Here is a 13,657-nt window from a genome sequence, read left to right as displayed (position 1 = left end):
ATTTTTAGTTGTGGGCTCGGCAGCTGGTTTATAGAGTGCTACTGATTATAGTGTTTGTGCAAACCAAAGCACATATGGCTTTGACAGTATCATAGCAGCTCTCTTCTTGAACATCTGTGCATGACTAACACTGAAACATGACACACTGATGTAGGATCTTCCCATGGGTCCCTTATACATTAGATTTACTCTCCATCACCTTTATAATCCATCCCTCTTTGTGAGTGTGCCATGGATTTCTTTAGCTTTACTATTTAGCATTGTTCCTAAACTTCTGACAAGAATTTATTATGTTTCCCAAGATAGGCTTACTTTACACAACAGGCACTGTTGCATGCTACAGCAGTTTTCAGCTGGATGATTTAAAGTTGTATATTATACCTGACCAGCTGTCCAGACCTTCACAAAATGGATGTACATGGTCGCAGCTGTGTGTTCTTGCCCTTTGATGTCACTATATTCCTGAGATTCTCACAGTATAAATTTGAGGTAAGATTCCTATGTTCAGCAGCTGAGCCTGGCCAACGCAAAATATAAGTCTTTATAATTTGAAGGCTTTGCCCCAAGGACAAACGCACCAGAGAATCAGAGGCCCATAGAGGGTCATTAATTTTAGATCATTCATCAAACAGTCATATTAATCATGGAAGTGCATGAAAATGCCAGATAAAATTCCAATGTGATGGTCTTTCGCATAAATAAATTTTATCACTCAGTAAATATTCATATCTGCTCGATAGCTGCTTTTTTATTGCCCTCAGATAGAGCAAAATTAATGACAGATAATCCGAGAAGTATGTTCATTCATTTCCTTAGGAGACAGTCGTGATAAGCATATGGTGGTATTCTTTATGAAGTCTAATTAAGAAACTATTTCATCTTCTGTTTCAGGGTGTTACTTGCCAGCTTTAAAGTTTCTTTGTGCCAGACAAATATTTCCCAGCTGAATGTCTATATATATATATATATATATATATATATATATATATAAAAATAAAAAAATATAAATATATATATAAACATAATAACTTTTTACCTTCTATGGTATACATAGTCTTACTATTTAACATGCTCTATTGTTTGTATTTAATAGGACTGAAACCCAGTGAGCACATGCACACTAGAGACTTGTGGAATTTGAATTACTGAAAATTTATGATGGTCAAAGAGAAGCAGACACACAGTGAGTCTACTGGACCATTAAGTAGGATGTTGACCCTGCCGAACTGTAGATAGTTAGAAATACCCTGAAGATAAATATAATTTTGAGGCCAAAAGGTTACGCACCACTTCCGTTGCTGTCCATCATCACAGCTGGGACTTGATGAGGGATAGCCTTTACTAAATTGTGCACAAAGAAGATGCATAATTCCAGTGCACACTTCCTCAGACAAATGGCCAGATGCACTTGACCTCATAACCCAGAGTCCTGATGGGGTTTCTCCTCATAGTTGAATGATGATGATAATAGCACTTGCCCCTGTAACTGTGCACCTGGAAATGAGTCTGTGGATGCCAGGATCTGCACATTTTCTGGAAAACAACCCAAGTAATATGAGCAGGAAAACAGCAGCAGTTATTACACAAATAAATACAGTGACCACAACTGGTAAAATTCACAGTGGTACTGTGACAAAAAAATGAAGAAACTATCAAAGGTATTTGCCTTAGGTAATTAAGACTTTATACAAGAAAAGCTGAAAGCACAGAACTACAAATTGTCAAACACACTGCAATGAGGCAACCACTCTTTCTGCTTTGCAACCTTGCAAAATAATAAAGTGTAGCGCTTCCACATTGCTGTTGGCAAGATGTTTTTTTTTCTAAGTTTGAGCAAAATATTTTTTAAAAAGACAGGAAAAAGTATGAATCCTCAGTGTAATGTTTTGAACTAGTGTATGCACAACTGTCAGAAGGCTGTTTTGTATTTGCGTCTCCATACGGAACTGTTTACCATTCCTAACTATTCAGCCCTGTTTCTTGTTATGTAAATGTTTGCTTATGAGCATGACCATATGGATCATGTGACCCTTGGACAAATTGTTGGTGAAGTTGACAGCCTTGAGGGCTGATGCTTTTCCCGCAAATACATAACCGGCAAAACAACCTTCTTTGCACACATGTCCCTTTTTTGAAAGCGCAACCACAGTATAAAACAAACAAAAAAGTCCTGCTGATATCTTTAGCAAGAAATCTGTCCCTCAATCATAATTAAAATGATTAAAGAAACTCTGATAACCTCTATTTCATCTGAAGCAAGAAGTTGACAGTGCATGGGCATTTATATTTAGCTTTTTTCCTGTTGAGTCAAACAGGGCCTTGGACAACATTTTACACATTGCTATTTACTTTTCATCATTAGGTATCTTTTGATTCTGTATTGGTAGTGGCTGACAAGCTCAGGGGAAATTTTGAAATGAGATAGCTTTTGCTCCTGCTGCCATAAATAACCAGATATAATTTACTAGTGATATGAGGGTGTGGGTCATTCATGTTTCCTGTGGAACCAACTGAAAGCTTCACATCTGCCAAAGAAAATGATCACAGCAACTGACTCATGGCAGAGAAAAATAGTTTCCACGGTTATATATTATTTCAGTTTATCCTGTCACTCCATCTGCAATGCTTTGAATGCACGCCTTTTATCGTAATGTTGGTGGTGATCTGCTGTTAAGGACATGCAGTTGTAAGAGAGAAAGAGTTCAGTACGGCTGCCATGGTGAGGAGATGAAGGAATTTACCCAGATTGCTCTGTTGTGACCCTGACAGTGATTGTTCACTTCATTGACTAAACTTATTACTATGGTGTGCTTCAAAATGACGGAGCGTGTAGAGTCAACAAATTCTAAACTTTCTCAAGTGACAGCATTGTGAAGTGTGGAGTAATGGGATTAGAGGCTTTTTCTCTCCAGTTTTTTTTTTTAGTCTTTCCTCAAAGAAATGTTTGCTTGAGCAATTTAATTGTTTTGGGAATTCCAGGGCATCTCTCTCAATGCTGTGAATTCCTTCCATCCACAGCACAATGCATTCCAGGAGAATAAAAGTGATCTCCATCAGAATCAGTTAGACGCCCTACTATGTCTCCGGAATTTCGTCCTGCAGGAGAACGACATGCTGGACTGTGTGATTGATAGTGTATTAATTAGAAAGCATTCATTGCTGGAGTGGGTGTCATTGTTATGAGCCAGTCTGCTGTTAACTGCAAAGACCCGAAGTAGCTCTGATCCTGTAGAGCATTTAAAAGCAATGAAACTTGAAAAACAAAGAATATTAGATATCAGTGTATCGGAATACTTCGTATTTATTTTTGAATTAATTGAATAAATGTATATTCCTTGAGGGTTTCTGCTATGCAAACAGCACACAAAGTTTAATTTACAAATCAAATTGGAGCTGCATCTTCCAGCAAGAAAAATCCATTTGCTGTCATGTTGAATTATTCTCATGCTGGGTAGATCTTTTTTGCAGAATTTGGTTTTACTCCCCTGGTCAGAAGAAGAGCTTTTTTCTGCATTGCTTAAGGGGAAACTCCAGTTTATTGATTTTCCTCTCGGTTCAATTCTTTTTTTTCTACATGTCCTGAGGCTGTTGTCAAAAACTTTATATGTAGATTAATTCTCATTAGCTTCAGCTGTTTGTACAATCCAGTAAGTCTGTTATTTGTAGTAGCAGGACTGCAGAGATCCTTTTTTAAAGACTATGTAGCTGTTTTATTACTGATTAAACTCATAGGATTAAACGGACAAACCCTAAATCATGTTATGTTAGAGTGTTTATACACTCACAAATACCCCAGGCCAGAGGAATGGTTAAAGAAACGTAAAACTGGATCTGAAGCATTGGATATTCTTTCACTATTTACTATTCATCATCTGTCATGACATATTTGGTGTTTGAATGTTAAGGTGGCCGTTTGGCCTCAAAATGTCTTTTTCCCTTGTACTTAAATGTGACTTCCCATCTCAGCAGGATGCAAAAGTCTCCTGGTTTGACCGGACAAGTGCAGGGATTATGAAAGATACAAACGAAACAAAACACCAACCTGTTTGCAGTAGTGGCAAACTATTTACGCCAGCCTAAGAAAGCAAATAAGTCACAGGCAACTTACTGGCTTTGTTGTCATAGAAGGCATGAGAAACACAGTATTGTTGAGATTAGTGAGACTTATTTTTTTGCCCTTTTTAACCCTCACTAGTATTTACATTACAGGCAGAATCCTTGTCAGCAGAGACTTGTTTTATATTTATGTAGTCGCGCACATTCACACCATGGATTTGCATATCCACGTCTTTTCTCAAAGGTGCCTGAGCACTAAATGTCAAGGCAGAGTTTGATCATTGCAGAATTATGCTTTGCCTCTTGGATTAGATACTGCAAACAAACAAAGGAATCGTATTTTGAATCCTTTGTTCTTATTTGGAGTTAATATACTTTCTCTTCCTTCTTGTCTTATGTGGAAATACATATGCACTACTGTTCAAAAGTTTGGGGTCACTTAGAAATGTCCTTATTTTTGAAAGAAAATCATTTTTTTCAATGAAGATAACATTAAATTAATCAGAAATACAGTCTAGACATTGTTAATGTGGTAAATGACTATTCTAGCTGGAAATAGATGATTTTAAAGGAATATCTACATAGGGGTACAGAGGCCCATTTCCAGCAACCATCACTCCTGTGTTCTAATAATAATAGCTTTATTTCTATAGCACTTTTCATACAAGAAAATGTAGCACAAAGTGCTTTACACTCAAAGATAAAAACACGTCTAGTGCTATATTGTGTTAGCTAATGGTCTTTAAAGGCTAATTGATGATTAGAAAACCCTTGTACAATTATGTTAGCACATGAATAAAAGTGTGATTTTTCATGGAAAATAAGAAATTGTCTGGGTGACCCCAAATTTTTGAACGGTAGTGTACATACATAGAGAAAAACTAATTTGACTACTAAATATTTTCTATTATGGTTTGAGTAAACAGCTGTGAAAAGAAAGAAAACAGGTATATCCTTTTTCTGGCAGCTCAGACTAAAAGTAATAAAGTTTTCAGGCAGGAATCGCAGAGAGGTTTGACCCAGTAACAGTAGCGTCACAGTAGGATTACATCTGTAGATTGCACTTTCAAATGCATAATATATGAAGTATTATGTTAGTTCTGAATAACGCACACTATACTTTAAGTTTTACAGTCTCTAAATCTACTTGGCCTAAACTCTTCTATTTGTAATGTATCATCCTCATCATCAGTTGTGCTTGCTCACTTTATCCCATCATAATAGAAACAGAATTTAGAAGTTTAAAAGAAATCATATATTTCAAATATAGAGCTAGTCTGGAGATTCATTTGAATGTGCAGTCTGGAACATCTCAAAAAGTTTCACACAACTTTCGCATAAAACATTCATTGTCTATATTTTAAAGTCAGGAGGCAGTAATAAAACTAAGCAGAAATCTATACGAGATCATGATTAGCCAGAAGATGACAAAGAGCTATCTACTCCTCAAACTTTTCTTAACTAAATGAAAAACATGTGTGCACTAAATAACTAACATCCTTTGGAAAGGATCATGCAGTCAAACTCTGTGTAGAAAACGCCAATACACATAATAAATGCTGTGCTTTAGTACAGTGCAGCCTAAGAGACTTTACAACTTGATCATGAACTGATCTCAGGTTTCTGAAATCGATTCATACAAAGTGTAGAAAATAGCTTATGAACTTGTCCCATCCACGTCTTCTAAGGTAACATTCAGCAAACCAAAGATCATATTTCCTCAAATGCACAGCAATCTGGAGGAAATGGTCTTCGAGCCTCTGGTTAGTGTTTTGTCTCAATGGGAGGCTACATTAGACCTCTGCTCCAACTCATACCCAACCCCCCAAACGCCACCGTTTTCCATCAAGCATTTTACACAGTCTACCTTAAAGACAAACCTTGTATTATGTTTTGATCCAGGTCAGGGTCCAGTTTAGCAGCAATGTGGAATCAGTATTCCTAATGACTTCTGGCTTACAGAATATTTATATTCAGGAAGCACAAATTCATTGCACACTGACAGAATGAGCACAATATGAATCTGTTTAAATAACTTGCAGGTTACGCTTGCTGCAATTATTTTAACAGTTTGGTTTATAGTTTAATATCTCAGAAAATAATTAAAGTAAAAGTTTCACTTAATTCTATTTCTCTTGTCATTTTGTCTTAACATACTGGCTATGAATCACCACAATGATGTGACAGCATGCCCTCTTTCTGGAAATGTAATTCCCACATCTTAATTAGACTCAGTTTTGTATTCGTGTGCTCTGAAAAACAAACATTTATAACAATAAAATCTTTAGGAGTGTAACAAACACAATACAGACTTCAGTGATCTGTGGGTCAACTGCTGTACAAAACAGAAACACAAATTAAATGAAACAGAACCCAGGAAATCACAGTTACTTCTTCATAACACAAAGAATTACAAGGTCAGAGGATGCAGGCACAGCTGAGTCTTATTCAGTTTGCAGCTGTATTTATATCAAATGTGGCAGCTCAGTAATTATGGACTTAAGCAACTGTGGAGCAGATCTAAATTCATAATATTTTCAAAAAGCATGCACTAAATACATACTAAATTTCATTTTATTGCATTTTGTGTATTGGATGCAGTTTTGGTCTGGTTGATATGAGTTCCTCTGACAGAGCGGCCTGTCACACATTCACCTTTAATCTTAATTAAACTCGATCTGTTTATTATTTCTTCCATAGACTTTCAGCAAGGCTTCAAGAGCCAAGCTATGTGGTTTCCCCTCTAATCCATGGTCAGATGTCACTAAAATAGGCATCACAGAAAAATTACTAAGACCACAACCTTCTCATGTGGACAGCATTTGACCTCAAAGTAGAATTGCAGATTTATCCACCACTACAGCACCTTGTTTTTTATTCATGGTCTCCGATGACTCACTGGAGGAGTCTGGTGATATCAGGCTGAGCAAGACTCTCTAAATCAACAGAACTGAACTCAGGGCAAAATATATATCTTGGACAATCCCATGCATGGAAAGGAACATGAAAAATTCATTGGTAGTGTGAAGTGTCCTTGGGTAAAATTAGTACAGGTTAAGATTTAACATGCAGGGATCCAAACAGGAGCTGGGAACCAAAACTGTACTTTTTTTATGGAACTGAAGATACCAAATGAGCAGCCGATGCATCTCTGGTGTTTTGATTCAGTTTATCCACTATAAGACATCTAATCTGATTGTTGTTGTTTGTGAAATCATAAAGCATCAATTTGACATTTTAGCTGTGGAACATCTTTTCATCTTCTATCATTTATCTAAGTCAGAGCAGGCAATTCTGTCAAGTGAACATTTTGTCTGAGTATTTTGCTAACAGGATATTTGACAATCCATTGTCTTGTCAAGAGGTGGTGTTTCGGGCTTTTTAAAAACACATTTGCACAAAATGTTAGAAAGCAAGGAATATTTGCAATGATAGTACATCTTGATAAGGCAGAGAACTTTGCTTTGCTTGATAAAATGTGGCGAACTGCACAGATAGTGATTCTCAGTCCTAGCTGGAGTTCAAATGAAACAGCCCTGCATTTTATCTAAGAAAAAAAAACAAAGTTGTGTGTTTTCTTTACAACTCTGCTGTGCTGCTATCAAAGCACACTGACATTTATTATTTACTGACCTCAACTCTGTCTTCATACTTCATTTTATTTAATCAGGAAACATTATCTTGTGTGCAACATAGTATTTAAATCCCTGATTGATCACGCTTTTGATCCTTCGCAAGGCAAATCACGTCTTATACATAAAGAACACAGCCAAGGCCAGTGTCGTTTAAAGTTCCTCTGTCTGTGTGGCATTAAAACAGAGACAGATAGTGCAGCTAATATGTGGAAGTAGCGCTGTAGGCTATTCTGAGCATGCTGATTGGTGTGTATGGCTGCCTGTGTGAGTTTGCTTCCCCTGCTCTGCTGTCACAGTCATAATGAGGAGCTGCCACCGCTGGATCTCATTTCACTTGGTGATAGAGCAGTTCACAGAGTGAGAGTGAGGAGACATAACTAGGTTGCCTGGAGGGAAAAAGGTTTAACTGCAAAAAAAAAGAAAAAAAAAGTGGAAGTGTGGCGATGATATAGTGACTAAGCTTTTTTCATAAGATTTATTTTTCTCAATTAGTGCAACCAGAACAATACAGCCGCTGTCTGTCACTGCTACTGTGTACTCTTGTGTACTCTCACTGTGCTTGGCTGAATCATACGACTTTATTTTAGTTCTCCAAGGGAAATTCAGTCTTTAAATGTGGTTTTTTTTAAGGGTGATAACAGCAAAAATGAATGAACTTAGCATGCATTCATCTCATTTATATCAGATGTTTCTCAGACAGCCGACACAGCTGGGACCCTCTGTTGTTCTCTTGTTTATAAACTCTAAATGCAAAGTGACAAGGGTCTAATAACTTTCAGTGCTTTCAGTGTTTGACAAGAAACTGAAGCAGGTTCATGGCTCCAGCGATATCGGAGATAAAAGTGAAGCTCCTCATGGGAGTTAACTGAAAATGTAGTCTCTGCTCCTTTAAAGAGTCACGAAATATGAGGAAAAAGTTGCGGGCATCATCTGTCTTCTTGACTTAGATGAAAAATACCCCCAGGAGGTTTCTTGACTTCCAACATCTGAAATAAATGCTGTCAGAATGAAAGCCGGGTCTCCGTATGATGCTGTGGTGTTTGTTGTGGTTGTTTTACTGAGATGTTGCAGGTGCATATGAATCAAGCCACAATACTGCATATAGGAGCCTGAAAGGAGAAGCAATTGAATATGATAACTTACATGGGCTATATCTGAAATATTTCTAGAGGACATTTACTGTAATTTGTCTAGTGTGCAGAGACAAACTGCAATCTTGAAATCCAAGCTCATGTGCTGTTGTATTAGTTTGTGAGCTTATTTTAAAAAACCCACATGGGGAGACTATTAAAAAACAAGAAAATCACTCAGAGAAGGTTGCCCAGCCTCTGTATGATTTCCAATGGACAAGTCCCGATAAGTCTGCAGGGGTGTATTTGTAGTACAATCGCAATCATGTGATGGTCAGCAGGCAGCTGACTAGTGTTCACTTGTTGTCATAGTTACAGTTTACAGGTTCTTTAACAAATCTGTGGATCCAGACTATAAGACGCATCACTGCCGAAATTTAATCAGGTGGTCCTTGTGTCATTTCTGACCTTCCCTAAAAATTCCGTCCAAATCCATTTGTCACTGACAGATTAACAGACTAACAGTTGGACAGAGGTTCCTGATTGTCACATAACTCAGCCGCGTTCCTTGGAGGAGTAAAAACATGAAATCTATCGCATAAATCTGTGGGATTAACATTAAACAAATCCATTCCACTTATGTTTGCAACATGCATACTGCAACAATCCACATTTCTGAGCAGCTTTCATCTTTTTAAAAAAAAAAAAAAAAAAAAAAAGGTTACATTTTCAGACGAGTCCCACATCTAAACCAGCACCGTCTCACGCAGAACATTGCAGGTCGAGCTCTGCAGCTGATTCACACTTCCCTTTTGCAGAGGATGGTGGCACCATAGTTCAGCAATAACCTGGCCTGCCTCTCTGCAATCGGTGTGGCTCCTGGTGGTGATCACAGCAGCAGCAGCAGCAGCAGCACTAAAGACGAGAGGAGCAGGAGGTTGCACTTCCATCACGTGTTGAATAAATTAGATTTTGGAGACGGACGTCCACCGCTCGGCTCCCACATCGTTTGGTTTCAGTTAACGTGCTGCAGTGAGCAGTGAGTCTGCGACCAGACAGACAGCCGGTGGATGCCAGTAAGCTGAGAACGTCCACTCCAAGAAGACGACGGGAAAGTTTTACAAGACGCAAAGTTGCATTTTTTCTTTGAAACTTTTCATCGGGAAGGAATTTAGGACAGAAGCAAACTGTGTGCAGCGGGCGAGATCTCCAGAGCGACTGGTAGTGAACAGCCTGCACTCCTCTTTCTTGAGATGGATGTAACCTTAACTTTGTTCTTCGTAAGGGAATACTGAGAGGAGGAATTTGGATATCTGGAAGCTCGACTTCTCATCTCAGAAACACCGGAGAGGATCAGATGAATGTGAGTATTCGCAGCATGGCAGAAAGCTCCTCACTGCTCAAGTAACCTGATGGGATGAAGTTGTCCATCAGTTTATCCAGAACCACAGATTTCACAACTTTCGCTTCTTAGATGTTCATTCAGCGACGATCTGGCTGCTGCAGATGCTTTTAGTGGAGAAAACTTAAAACGTTCTCCACTTTTATTGCAGATCGATGTAGCTCTGATGAGGCTTTAGGCTGCACTTCAATGGGATTCGTGTAACCTCACCTTTTTTCCCCTTTAAAAGTTCAAATTCTTTAAGAAACCTGATACAAAGTTGCGTTTATAGCAACAGTTTGAGTAAATTAGATTTCTCTACAGAAGAAGATCATGGTGCGTTTACATTGCAGTAGCCAATCTTTTTCATGCAAAACTCCTTAACAATGAAATGTTTTTGCACAGGCGACTCCAAAGCAGTGATTTTTCTCGTAACTACACAGAAAAGCTCTGGACTCTGAAGGGCAACCCAAAAAATGTAACTGCCTGTTTTTGTCACACCCTAATAAAGCCCCCCAGAGACAGACATTCCTCTCAAATTGGTCAACCTATGGAGTTATTGTATTGTCCTTTTTGCCTCCAGTTGATCACATTCCAAATGATTACTGTCATTGTGATTGCAGACGTGCTCATTGACCGTGAATAGGTGTTCCTTTCATTCAATTAATAAATTAAGTAAGTCTCCTTTGGGGTCCATTGCGGCACACATTAGTTGTGACTGTGATGGTTGCCATGGTGCAAACTGTTGCATAATTATGCAGCAGTTTGTTTGTTTTTTAAAAAACTTTAAACACAACAAGGAGTGCAGGCTCCTCCCTTTTTCTTCTCACCACCAGTCTCATTGAGTGGATCAATGAGGTACTGCTCATGGGTTCATTTGCTGCTGCCAAGCCATAACAAAATATTTAGAAGACATAATCATATGAAGCTAATTGACTGAGCTTATATTGCCTAAAAATAGTTTGCATCCATTTTTGTCTCTGTCTGATTTTGGGGCAGTTGCTTTTATTGTTTGTTTATTGGTGCTCTTTTCCTTCAGTTTCTCAGCTGAAGCACCTCCTGTCTACATCATTGTGAGCCGTGTCATGTTTTGACCCTGGTTGAGTTGAAATGTATAGCTCACCGAGAAAACAAACAAAAACAAGCAGCACTGATGGATAAAACCAAAAATATTGGACCTCCACAGCGTTTGGATGAATCCAAGTATTATGTCATAAATCCTTGGTGCTGTGTATGAAGTAATCATTTCACTATTCTTGTCTGTAGCATGCATATGCTGTTGATGAAGCTAGCGTTCCAAATTCCTAAAAAAAGGATGAAAAACACACGATACGTTTCTCCCAGTACGGCCACACCAACACCACCCAGAAAGTTGTCTTGTTGTCTAGTGTCTCTGAAAATTGCCTGACTGTGGTTTTCCTCATGTCCCTGGAGTGGCGTCATCAGTACAGTAAGTCAACTGTACATCAGCCATGGTGTGTGAGGATGCTGTGCCAGGAGGCTGTCACTTCTGGAGCTCATTTGATCATTTCTGACCAAACTCTGTCATTTAGAATAAATCATCTCCATCAGTGCTGAAAGCAGGAAACTTTTGTGAACACCCTCAGACTTTTTAATCCCAATCAGTTGTGTTCTGTCCAGAAATGAGACTCGCTGTTCACACATGAGGTGAACGTTGAACTTCCTTGTTGAATTGTTGTTACTCCTTGCACCCCTGCTACTGTAACTTGATGCACATGTGTTTTTAATGATGCAATCACTCGTACTGCCAGTGCAATATCAGATGGTGTCATCTTCAAAGATATTAGGTGTGTGTTTCCTTTATCCAGAACATCTTATACAAACAACTGAACCAACCCATGCTGCTCTAGCTGTGGGAAACCGATGATCCTTCTCGTCATGACCCCTTAGAACCCCAAAGTTCACCACGAAAAAGTAGCCAGTGCGCATTCCAAATACTGTGTTTGTTATGGCTGGGAAATGCATATGCATCTGAGGCCTGTGATGGCTTTTCCTGGCCTTTTCACATGCCAAGGGACTGAAGTTTCAAAGACTAATGCAGGGCACAGAAACGCGGCACTTAGTCTGGCAAACATTCAGAGCATTTGAGCTTGCTTTGTGCTAAGCCTGTCATCCTCATGTCCAGTCAATCTGCAGTTCTGTCTGTGGTTTTCATTATGGCTCCATTGAGCCTCAGGCAGGCTGGCATGTTCTCGAAACCACAGAAGTTTTCTTTGAGTTAACTGGAATCATGACATGGAATTAGAAGCTCATTTTACAAAGTCTGTCACTACAGTTGTCCCTCTTGGCCTGTTGGTGGTGAAAATTGTTTTGATCGCGTTAATTAAAATAGCACAAATGAAGTACAGTGTTTGAGGTCATGTTTAATGTTTTTGATGAATTTAGTTAGATTTTAACCGGTATTTTGACTTTATCTCTCTCTAGATCAGATACTCTGGTTGGACGAGGAAAATGCTTGATTGATTCCCAAGGGACTGTCTTAAATACTGTGTATGATTGTATTTTAAGATATTAGCTTCTGACAGACAGTTATTCATTATTGGGGCATATATTCTCAGATGAAATGATATGACTTGACAGTGCGATTTATGGCATATCAAGTGCTGTAATTCTGTTTAACAGTATATAGTATAACACTATATTTACATTTTTATGAGAGGTTTGGCATTTTTCTTGGTAATGTAGCTATTGGCTCATGGAGGGAGGCAGCAGTGTTTGTTTAGATATAGTGTCTGTTGTAGGATTTGTCAAACCAAAGGCCTTCTTGTCCTGATAGTAGCATAAGACAGACAAATTATATGTCACAGAAAGCCAAAATGACAAATATAAATAAGCAACTGTATTGTCAGCCATGAAAAATGGATATTTGACACATTTTGCCAAACAGGATCTAGACCACAGTGGAGAGAAAAAAAGTGCTACACCGATGTTCCCAGCTTTCCCTGCTGCCAGGGATTTTGATGCTGATTTTAGTCATGCTAGCAAAGTGCTCAGAAAGGTATCCACTGTATTCAAACAGAGGTCTCATTCTGCATGTAAATCCTACAAACCTTGGATTTGGTCGGTCGACTTGGTTTAAAGGATTCAAAAGAAACTGGGTCAATGCTATAGTTACTGCTAACAATGAGGTGTACATGATATGTTCCACACATGTCAGTTTTAGGAAAAGCAACCTCAGTGAAGCTCTGATGATGTGAAAATGAAATATTTTAGTGTCTTTATTGAACATACATGGGATTTAATCCTGCAGTAGTTACTTTATCTTAACAAAAATCATTAACAATGTTTATCTATTAGGAAGTGGGATTCACCGTGATCTAGGACAAACCACAATAGGATCGGCTGTCTAAATGCATCAGCTTTCAAAGATGAGGAGCTTTTCTGAACTGTTTTTTCCGGATTGCTTTCCCTGAAGCCCTATGCACAAATATATCCTCACTCCTAACTGGCTTCTAACTTTAACACAAGAAACTCTCAGTGATGGAGGCCTTTGT

At 38.5% G+C, this 13,657-nt stretch overlaps 1 protein-coding gene across 1 annotated transcript in view; it reads left to right on the top strand.

Moving 5' to 3' along the window:
* The first annotated feature begins 9,574 nt into the window (after nucleotides 1-9,574).
* LOC111563666 (protocadherin-16-like) overlaps nucleotides 9,575-13,657 on the top strand; it is a 77,631-nt gene continuing 73,548 nt past the window's right edge. Inside the window, exon 1 of the mRNA XM_023262843.3 lies at nucleotides 9,575-10,124. The gene's annotated coding sequence lies outside the window, so the exon portion shown is untranslated. The remainder of the gene's footprint in view (nucleotides 10,125-13,657) is intronic.

The sequence above is a fragment of the Amphiprion ocellaris genome, chromosome 7, assembly GCF_022539595.1.
Source record: "Amphiprion ocellaris isolate individual 3 ecotype Okinawa chromosome 7, ASM2253959v1, whole genome shotgun sequence".
NCBI lineage: Eukaryota > Metazoa > Chordata > Actinopteri > Pomacentridae > Amphiprion > Amphiprion ocellaris.
Note: the sequence above shows the minus strand (reverse complement) of the source record. Positions and strands in the feature narration are given on the sequence as shown.